The 11,643-nt window shown below is 36.3% G+C and overlaps 1 protein-coding gene across 1 annotated transcript in view; it reads right to left on the bottom strand.

Annotated features, from left to right (window-relative positions):
• Positions 1 to 350: 350 nt before the first annotated feature.
• Positions 351 to 11,643, bottom strand: part of LOC124555112 (dual specificity mitogen-activated protein kinase kinase 7-like) — a 167,883-nt gene continuing 156,590 nt past the window's right edge. Inside the window, exon 11 of the mRNA XM_047128915.1 lies at positions 351 to 2,493. The gene's annotated coding sequence lies outside the window, so the exon portion shown is untranslated. The remainder of the gene's footprint in view (positions 2,494 to 11,643) is intronic.

The raw sequence follows: 11,643 nt of genomic DNA, 5'->3' as shown, positions 1-11,643 counted from the left end.
TACAGTGACTTCACAGAGAATATCTTGTACAACTAGCTACCTTTAATTAATTCTGCCTTTAATCCAGTGAATTTTGGTATCTTAATTCCCCTCTCCCCAACATTCTGTCCTGCATGACAATGTTGCACGAAATGATTACCAGATATTTTTCAGCACAGTCAAATTATTTTAATGGGCAACTTACTGACTTTAAAATAATTTGCCATGTGTCCATAATCTCCATTAAGATCAAAGAAGATTAATATTACTGTTAATAATGCTACTCAAATATATGAGTGTATAATAAAACAGAAAAACCATGCAGTGTTGATAACCTCTAAACTTTTTACTGTAATTTTGTGGCTATAAAAATGCTATATCCAGATTCACAATTTTGAATGTTATTGTCAATATTTTTTACCAAATATCTGTTTTACATGGTTTTAATCATAAACACACATGTGTATTCCCGAAAATAAAAATGGTTGTCATAAGTATCACATTTTTCTATGTAGTCATGACATTTGCAAAAGCTATCACTGTGATGGCACCACGCAAAGAATATGCAAATAAATAAACAAACAAACAAACATGTTTCCTTATACAGTGGCTGAATCATTACCACAAAAATGGTTCAAATGGCTCTGAGCACTATGGGACTCAACTGCTGAGGTCATTAGTCCCCTAGAACTTAGAACTAGTTAAACCTAACTAACCTAAGGACATCACAAACATCCATGCCCGAGGCAGGATTCGAACCTGCGACCGTAGCGGTCTTGCGGTTCCAGACTGCAGCGCCTTTAACCGCACGGCCACTTCGGCCGGCATCATTACCACAGATATATAACTTGTGATAACAATGTTGAATGTGTGTCTTCAATGCAGGCAGTGTTGCTGACTGGTATGCACAGAATTTGATAAAGTTTACGGCCTTTTTCTATACTCTGTTCTGAGTCTCAGTTATTCTTTGCCACCCTGAGCAGCAAAACTTAGTGATTATGAAAAGAAAATTGCTGTTTCTCACTAAGAGAAGGCAATGTGGAACACAATGATGTAAAAGAGGAATTTAATGAAGCAATAGTTGATTCATGAATTAATTTGGATGTAACAACCAGAACAAAAGAATGTTTGTGAAGAAGAATGTTGAATGTCATTTTATAGTGCATGTATACAATTCCAAATGTAAGATTTTACTGGTTGTTCTACCACAAATATCACATTGGTTCCACTGATCTCTTAATAATAAAGAATACATCACAACAAGAATAAAACATGTAAGAGGGAAACTGTAAATGCCAATGACATTTATTTAAATATACCCTATTTTATTATTTTGTATTGTTATGTATTTCAAATTGAGATTTTAAAAAAATCATAAAATGTAAAACAAAATGCATTAATGCCACTCGGTCTCCCTGAGCTTATAACATGACATCATAATGTAGCACAAAGTTAATGATACAATTTTGGTATTTAGTTTCTTGGAGTAATGTTTCTTAGTATGCATGCTTTCGTAAGTTGTAATACCTGTAGTTCTAATAAAACAACACATAATTAATATCTTAGGACTGAATTCTTGCGACAATTTTGCAATTCATTTTCTTCCATCTCCTCAAGTTCTGTCAGCATATTTCATGTGTTGAATATAAAAATGCAAAAATTTAAGCACAGATAGTGTTAAACACACATTTCGTTATATTATCAACTGCAAAAACTCAATTTCGAATTTCAATACAAAATGTAAGAAACTCAAACACCACAAAAGAAAACAATTACTTCAAAAGAGTTATTAAAACATTTTGACGATATTTCAAAACACAATATACCAATTAAGCTTTACTTTTGGACATCTAAATGTGCCTTCTCTTATTTATGACTTGCAAAAACATTCTTTGTTCTGAAACATATTAATTGTACAGAATTTAAAGTTGGCCAAATTATTTTAAAAAATCCAAAATCTATTGTAACAGTGTACTGTATGAAATAAAATAAAAGGATTGCCATATCATCTTCCATTGCTACATGTTTTATGTCAGAACTGTTCAAGCATACTAGTCATGTGCATTAAACAGCAATAACATATTTTCTTTGGTACACAAATAATGAATCAGTATGCAGAATCTGCTGAAGCCTCTCATCAAAAATAGTTTTATAACATTTAGCAGGAGCAGCTCTGGCATACTCTCCTAAATAATCACTGGAGCTTTATGCACAGCCAAACACAATAGACAGTCTCGCCTTAATGTTTCTCTAACTATCATTTAAAATTGTTACATGAACAACTGCTTTCACTGAAGAGTTATAACAACTTTCAATAATCATTATAACAACTTGCAATAATCAATATAAACACATATAAAAGTCATTCCATGGTACACTCCAACAAATGTTCTTTACGCAGTTTACAGAAAGGGAAATTACTGGGCTAAGCAAACACATTAGCCAAGTGCACTATCCCATGGCAATTGGAACTCTAATCCAACTGCTTGATTGTACTGTCTTCAAGAAATGAATCTGAAACATAAACATAAGTCATAAATTAACTATGGGTAAAATTTTACTGAACTATTTACTTTAGTTAACATGCAATATATCACAAAATTTGCTTAATGACGAGCTGACTGTAATAAAAATAGGAGTTCACAGTAATATGAGGTAATGTGTTTGTACTTCTTTCAATATTCATTACTGCATTTCTAAAAAGAATTTTTTTCTTGTAGGGAAGTTGTACACAGAGTTGACAAAAGTTATGGGATACCTCCTAAGCTCATGTCCTACCGACTTTTGCCTGGTGTAGGGCAGCACCTCAACATGGCAGGGACACAACAAATCATTGGAAGCCCCTGCAGAAATACTGGGCCATGGTGCCTCTATAGCCATCCATAATTGGGAAAGTGTTGCCAGTGCAGGATTTTGTACACAAACTTACATCTCAATTATGTCCCATAAATGTTCAACGGGATTCATGTCAGATGATCTGGGTGGTGAAATTGTTGGTTCTTCAAACCAGTTGTGGACAATTGTAGCCTGGTAACATAAAAATTGGGAACATGGCTGCAGATGGTCTTGAAGTAACCAAACATAACCATTCAGTCAATGATGAGTTCCGTTGGACCAGAGCACCCAGTCCATTCCATGTAAACACAGCCCAAACCATTATGGAGCCACCACCAGCTTGCATGGTGCCTTGTTGACAACATGGGTCCATGGCTTCATGGAATCTGCAGTACAGTTGAATCCTATCATCAGCTCTTACCAACTGAAATTGGGACTCATCTGACCAGGCCATAATTTTCCAGTCATCTAGGTTCAACTGATATGGTCGTGAGTCCAGGAGAGCTGCTGCAGGTGACATCATGCTGTTAGCAAGGCTCCTATGTTAATCATTTGCTGTCATAGTCCATTAACGCCAAATTTTCTGCACTATCCTGCCAGGTATGTTCGTCATATGTCCCACATTGATTTGTGCAGTTATTACACACAGTATTGCTTGTTTGATAGCACTGACAACTCTACACAAACGCCACTGTCTCAGTCATTAAGTGAAGACCGTCAGCCACTGTGTTGTCTGTGGAGAGAGGTAATGCCTGAAATTTGATTTTCTCATTACACTCTTGACACTGTGGATCTCAGAATATTGAATTTGCAAATGTTTTCTGAAATGAAATGTCCCATGAGTCTAGCTCCAACTACCATTCTGCATTCAAGTCTGTCAATTCCCATCATGCAGCCACAATCATATAGGATGCATTTTCACATAAATCAGCTGAGTACAAATCACAGCTGCACCAATGCAGTGTCTTTTTATACCTTGTGTACAGGATACTACCATCATCTGTATATGTGCATATCACTATCCCATGACTTTTGTCAGCTCAGTGTAAATATCAGTTTTCTCTTTTAAATGACACTTGACACAAAGTTATTCTTATTTGCTAATGCATTTTCAAATAATTTTAAGGTCCATCTCGTTAATACATGCCAAGTTTTTTATTTCCATATTTACTTGAGATTGTATAATCAAAGCATCTAGCAATAAGGGAAAATTCACTTGAGAAGACTATAAAATTATGAGACAGAATTGCTGGCAAGTGTTTACACTTACCAGGCAAAATTTGTAGCACTGCTGACAGATAAATATAAAAGCAAACTAATACATCTACAGGTACATAAGTAGTCCACAAATTAATGTACAATCTACTATCTTTTTGAAGGAAGGAGAGAGGGGGGGAGGGAGAGGGAGAGGGAGAGAGAGAGAGAGAGAGAGAGAGAGAGAGAGAGAGAGAGAGAGAGAGAGAGAGAGAGAGAGAGGTTGGGCTATTTAAAAAGGAAGTGGAGGTCACTCAGACCCTAGGGTGAGAGGGAACTATTTGTTGTGAGGAGGGAGAAGTTAATTTCACATGAAGCTTACTGGAAAGTGAGGTGAAAATGATGTGTCACTCGATGCAATCATGAAAGTCAATAGCAGTTGATCCAGTAAGTCATGAGTGACAGAGCTAAATATTTGTGACAAGCAAGAATATAATTCATGATTTAAATAATTAATAACTCCACAAGTTACTATTTTTTCATGCTTAGCACAATGTGTTTTGAGAATTTATTTCCATTTTCAAGTGCCTTTGTTTACATAAATATTTTTCATTGTTTAAATCATGAATGACATATCTGCAGGATTTCCTAAAGCACCAATTATGATGAACAAAATTAAGAAAGAATATAATTGTCACTGTTGCTCATTTCACTCATAGCAATTTAAAATGTGCTCTTAGGTTCCTTCATAACCACAGCTCATAAATCGTGACATATTAAGAAATAAACAGCCAGATATTTGTGACAAACAAGAATATAAATATCACTGCCATCTATTTCACTAGCAGCAATTTCATCTTCCATTTAATTAGACTAAAGTCACAAAATAGAACAAACTTACTCCCGAGAGAGAGAGTTCTCTTAAATGTAAATAACATCAAATATTGCAGAACAGAATTCTATTGCACTAATAAGAAAGTCACAGAAACTTGAAGATATATACTTCTTTTGACTCTGTAACTCCACGTTTCTAACCACAACACCACAGTGAACATACATAACTTTTGACAATATTGTCTTTCATCTAGGATCTCCTGAAGTCTTTTACTGCCTATGTATCACTAATTGGTATTTAATTGTAACAAATCGTACCAATAGTGATGTATCTGCAATAAATCTTCAATGCGCCATTGCATATCTTCATAACACAAATACAAAAACAAGTAAACACAATGAAATCCAAGACGGTGTCACCAAAGTTCTTCACTTGTCAACTGCTGTTAAGTTTTGTGGTCACATGGTGGGACATGTCATTTTGATGTCACTTCACAACAGGCTTTCAGGTTTACTAACAAGTCCTGTTGAGGACATGTCGGTGACGGAGATGGAGGGGAAGGTGTTGGAGACAGTAGGAGGTCAAAGGTGTGTGTGTTTGTTTGTTTGTGTGTGTGTGTGTGTGTGTGTGTGTATGTGTGTGTGTGTGTGTGTAATGAAAAAATGGGAAAATGTGTTATATTTTTTCATTATTAATATTACTTTTTCATCATTCCTCCTTTCAGTTTTTTTACCTAGTTCTTAATTGCTCTATTTATTTCTCTTTTGCTAATCTATCAAACCTGTGTTTGGGGAAATGCATAACACAATGCTGTGTTGTGGCAAACGATTGCCTCAGACTGAGTTCTTTGTATGTGAAGACACGTATGACATGTGATGCTGTGATTGTGTTCCTTATTACCTAAAGGATGGTCACAGACTGAAACTGGGCATAATAAATAAGAAATACAAGACAGCACGTTGTTAAGCATTTCTCCAAATATACTCCTTTTAAAAATAAAGGACTGTATCATGAAGGAACTATCTGAATGGGACAAAAAGTGGTAGATGTAATATGCATATATAAACAAATTAATGATTGCAATTTCAGAAAAATTGAATGATTTATTCATGGGACAGAAATTCACAAACTGAGCATGTCAATAATGCGATGGTCCACCTCTGGCTCTTATGGAAGCAGTTATTTGGTTTGGCATTGATTAATAGAGTTGTTGGATCTCCTCCTGAGGGATATCATGTCAAATTCTGCCCAATTGGCATGTTTGAACCACAAAATCCAGAGCCAACTGGAAGGCCCTGCCCATATTGCTCTAAAAGTTCTCAATTGGGAAGAGATCCAGCGATCCTGCTGGCCTAGGTAGGGATTGGCAAGCATGAAGACAGGGAGTAGAGACTCTTGCCATGTGCAGATGGGCATTATCTCACTGAAATGTGAGTTCAGGATGACTATGAAGGACAAAAAAATGGAGTTTAGAATATTGTCATTGTACCACTGTGCTCTAAGGGTGTTGCAGATGACAACCAAAGGGACTCCAGTATGAAATGAAATGGCACCCCAGACCATCACTCCTGGCTATTGGGCCATACAGCGTGTGATGTTTCCAGACACGTCTTTGCTGGTCATCAGGGCTCAGTCCAAAGTGGGATTCATCACTGAAAACAAGTATACTTCAATCAATGAGATGCCAGACCAAAGACATGTCTGGAGGTGCCCCAGATAGTGGTGAGATACCAACCTCACTGTCGCCCACCATGGCACAATAGCATGGAGCGGTTGTCTGGGGTGCCATTTAATTTCATAGCAGGATCCCTTTGGCTGTCATCCATGGCACCGTTACAGTACAGTGGTATGTCAACAATATTCTATGGCTTGTTTTGTTGCCCTTCATAGCAAGCCATGCTGGACTTACATTTCAGCAAGATAATGCCTGGCTGCACACAGTGAGAATGTCTACTTCTTGACTTCGCGCCTGCCAAAACCACATTACAGGCAGGACCCTCCAACTAGCTCATGATTTTGATGCCCTAACATGTCAATTGGACAGAATTTGGCATGATATCCCTCATGAGGACATCCTACAACTCTTTCAATCAATGCCAAGCCAAATACCTGCTTGCATAAGGGCCAGAGGTGGAACACCATGTTATTGACTTGCTCCATTTGTGAAGCTCTTCCTCTTGAATAAATCATCCAATTTTTCTGAAATTGTAATCATTTGTTTGTCTGAACATGTACATCACATCTATCAATTTCCATTGCATTCAGATAATGCCTTCATGGAGCTTCTTCTTCTTTTTTTTTTTTTTTAAGTTTCAAATCTGTGTTTTCAGACTGAGGCTCAAATCCATTTCACAGACAGTACTTATCCTACTTAGTCAAATGTTCAACACAATTAATATTTAACCAAATGCAAAAACTTTCACACCATTAACAACCTGAGGCTCTGGAAAAGTAAGTGTCTTTGATATTTCTTCTATTCATGAAGTTTGGAATGTATGGAGAAAAGTAGTTGCAGGTTGAAGCTGGGAGATAGTCTGTGGGGCATGACTGAAGTATTCCATTTGAAAAGCAATGTCTGTGAAATTTAGGTGTAACGATTCAAGTCACAATATAGCTAAAGTTTTAATGGACGATTGTCGGTCAAATTTTAAATCTCACTTTAAAGTATAGGATGAACTTACATGATATAGCATTAACATTTTAAAAGTGGATTACTATTTGAAACAAAAGAGTAAATCAATAACTTGGATCAATTCTGACATGAACAACGCTCATCACTGTTGCGATAATCAAACATGCTGTATCAAGACTGTGAATAAAAACATATAGCCTGACTTCTTACTTGGCTTGTGTATTAGACATTCTACATCAGAGCTGACTGCAAGCGAGAATGGAAATCCTGATACACACAATGCGCTGAATGATTCTTTTGGACATATAGGGGTGAATGATTCTTTTGGATATATAGGGGAAAGCAGTAGCACTATTCTGATAAATCCTAGGAGCTACCTAGAATTTGAAGATAAGGTCAACAATGTCAGTCAAATGTGGGGAGAAAAAAGTGAAAATACTAACAATTTCAGTCAGTGCTATAAATGAATGCTATTCAACTGGATTGGTATTGCTAAATCAACAAAGCAATGATCCATGACAGGAATGGCAATAAATGTCACTCATAAAAGTCTAGAAATTTAGGTGATATACTCTATCATTCAAAATTATTTCAGGCAAATGTTATGGTCATGCTGGGTTCCACAAATGCTGATACTGTGAAAATTATAATACAATGATTCCACCACAGCTTAATTTCCCAAAACTAGTTTCAGCCTAAGGTCATTCAAATCGTATATGGAAAATTAACATATGCCATACAGATATTAACAACATGATCTCCATAATATGAAAGTACAGTACAGTAAAAGTATCTCTGCAGCTGTATTTGAGATTTTAGTGGCAGATCACACTGCAGCTCATGAATCTAGCAAGCCACCTCCAGGCAATATACTGTGGATGAATACCTGAAAGAAAATGTATACCATCACTAAACGTATTATGTCTAGAAGTAGTTCAATTGATTTTATTGTGCATTTGGGCATTAGCACACTTTTTGTAACAACAGATTGGCTGTACATGTATTTACTCTTGTAGGCCTAATATCTGATTTAACTTTGTGCTCTTATCTTTAACCTTTATTTGAAGCTCCTTTTTCTGTCAAATGGTAGTTATGTTATCTAGCTGACATTGTATCTGTTACTGTATTTATAGTATGTCTTACTTAAACTATGTACAATTTGCCATTGAAATGCCCTTGTATTTGTTGTAAGTTTAAATTGAAACCTGTACAATTTGACACGTTCCATATCCTTGTGATTGACTCACTAACTGGATCTATGGAACAAGAAATAAATAAATAAAATAAATAAATAAAAAATAAATAAATAAATAAATTCCATCTTGTGTCTGATGTGTTTGTACGTGCCAGACAAATATTAGTATTACAAGCACAGACAAACTCAAGGCTGGACTCAAAGGTTTAAAATATTATTGGTTTGAATTAACTCTATCCTGTCTAGTCCAGTATTGGCAGAGTGTTCAAATTTTCAGATGCAGAGAATACACATACATAAAGAATTTTATTATGAAGGTAAATACCATCAATAGTAAGATTGCTAGTTCAGTTAGCTATTTGCAGGTTCCGTGGATCATAACAGTGACCTCTCACTATGATATGGAATGAGTCAGTTGGCTAGAGGAATATGAGGGATGAAAAAGTCTTAGAAAACTCCAGTGAAATTCATAGTCAAATGTCCCTCTGATAAAAAGTCATTTGTAAGAAGAATGGTGTGAGATTTTTCAGCACTGAATAAGTAACTATTGAGTAGTTTGACAAAGAGCACACTGGGATAATTGTGAAGAAATTTGATATGGTAAGAAAGGATTTTAGGATTTAGCCTATCCTCAATGCACCTGAGGAATGGCGGAGAACCATATCCATGCGACTGGATAATCAAAGCATTAAAGTGTCACAAAAACTCACAAAGAGTCATACATTATCCTCCGATCAATCAGATGCCTTCTCCTAATTCTCTGCTGTTGTCACCTTCTAAGGGTAAACATAGAAACTGACATTACAGACCTGTCTCTCATACAGTTCTGAAACGATTGCAGCATTTCTCACTTACTGAATTCAAATTGGAACTGAATTGCTCAGACTTTCTACAATACATGAATGAATTATCACAGGCAAGATTTGCTGAATCTCATACCAGCATTTTCAATTATGAGTTGCATGTCACTGATTGTCACTTCCATATTTCAGTATATGCTGACTCCACCAACAAACAACAGTATTTACACTCTGACAGTTGACATGTAAAATTCTCCCTCCCCTGAAGGTTTGTGGAAAATATTTCTGTTCAGATACTGATTTTTTAAATTGAACACACAGCCATTCTCAACACTGCCTAAATTCATCCAATTACTTCTTTAGTCAGTTCTGGGCAGGTATCTTGTACATGTCAACCAATGTCACAGTTATCCATACTTCTTCACACTAACAAATAACTTTATCTTTTATCACACAATGCTTTCATGATATGGAATGCATCAGTGAACTTCTTTGCCAGAGCTATTATTGTTGTGAGTCCCTAAAATGATGATGAGTCCTCTATTCACTCCAGACCATCCAGTAAAGCATTTTCTTACTGTTACAACATCCTGAAATGTCTTTTAAGTTCCTTTCCAACCCATTTGCTTATCACCTGACCATGTGTTAAATATTCTTTTGATTTCCCTCTTCTCCCCTCCCCCATACAACACTTGTCCTATATACCCTACTACCTGTAGATAGTTCAGTCCCATCACTAATAAGACCTGCTTCCTCAAAGGGACCAGTGAGAAAAGCCATGTAATATATCATTTGACAAGCAAGTGTTGTTCAGATTTTAATGGTGGTAGCACAATTACTATGCCATCACTGAAAATTAATAATAGATAGTCCATACCAGTAAGATACAATACCTGCAACATAGTGAACATGGCCTTGGGAACTGCTTCATTGCCCAACTAATATGGATTTTTTTCTGCATTTGTCAGTAACTCAAAACTGCATGGATGGAAACTAACTTTGCAGAACCTACCTAGTTCTTATAACACACTGATGTCAAATTATGTTAACTGTACCTATCTTTGCCTAACTCTTTAATTCAGTGAGAAGTAACATTGGTTGAGACTCTTGACCTCATTCAGGAGAAGCAGTGTTCAAATCCCTATCCACCAAATTCAGTTTTAGGTTTTTCATGGCAAATGAAAAGACAGTTCCTTTAACCCTTTAACTGCTCTGGATATGTTAACGCGTGCGCCTTTGTACCTGTCCCTGTGTGCTCTGAACATGGTAATCTGATCATGTCTACACGTAGACACTTTCAGAGTACCAGGTAGATGGACTGGTGGCGCACGTGAACACATTCAGAGCACACAGGGACAGGTACAAAGGTGTGCGCGTTAACACGTCCAGAGAAGTTAAAGAGCGTATGGCCAATTTTATGTCCCATTCTTGTCCAGTCTGTCTTTATTACCTTGTCACTGATAGGATTCTCAATCGTAATCTTCCTGCCTTCTTTCATACTGTCCTTCTATCTCCTTTTCTCTTTATCATTTCCCATTTACTCATGCATTTATTTGCTTGAGTTCCTTTATTTTTTATGATTTGTGGCTTTTGTGCCTTTTCTTCCTTTGATCACTTCTCCTCCACTATTTGCACTGTTTGTCCCCATTTATGTCTCATCTCTGCTTTTATTGTCAATAATTTCTTCCCGTTTCAGTGGTTTATCAACTGCTGTCTCAGTAATGTCTAGCTTATCATGTTTTTAAATCATATCTATTCTTAGCTTTGCTTAATGGTTTTCTCTTTCCTCCTGATCTGCTGGCTTTCCCTTGACTCAGGATCTGATGTCCATTGTTGCTTTGGAAATAGAAATTTGTTCACAAAATAAATATAACTGCTGATTAGTTGGAACTATTTGGCATGGCATATTAGTGAACATCCACTTTTCAGTAATAACTTGCTGTCACGAGTTTCATCAAAATCAATCAGCTCAGTAACATAAGATGAGCAATTTAAAACATATTCTATGCATCAGTGGAAAGCAAACTGACAGATTCCTATACATCTAATGGAAAATAACTGCTGAAAGATTTTGAGCAGTGGAAGAAACAAATGCAGATGCATATGAACTCAAATAGGCTATGTTTAAAGAAAAGCACACTACATCCAAATATTTCATAAGTTCACATGTTTG

The sequence above is a fragment of the Schistocerca americana genome, chromosome X, assembly GCF_021461395.2.
Source record: "Schistocerca americana isolate TAMUIC-IGC-003095 chromosome X, iqSchAmer2.1, whole genome shotgun sequence".
In the NCBI taxonomy this organism is placed as follows: Eukaryota; Metazoa; Arthropoda; class Insecta; order Orthoptera; family Acrididae; genus Schistocerca; species Schistocerca americana.
Note: the sequence above shows the minus strand (reverse complement) of the source record. Positions and strands in the feature narration are given on the sequence as shown.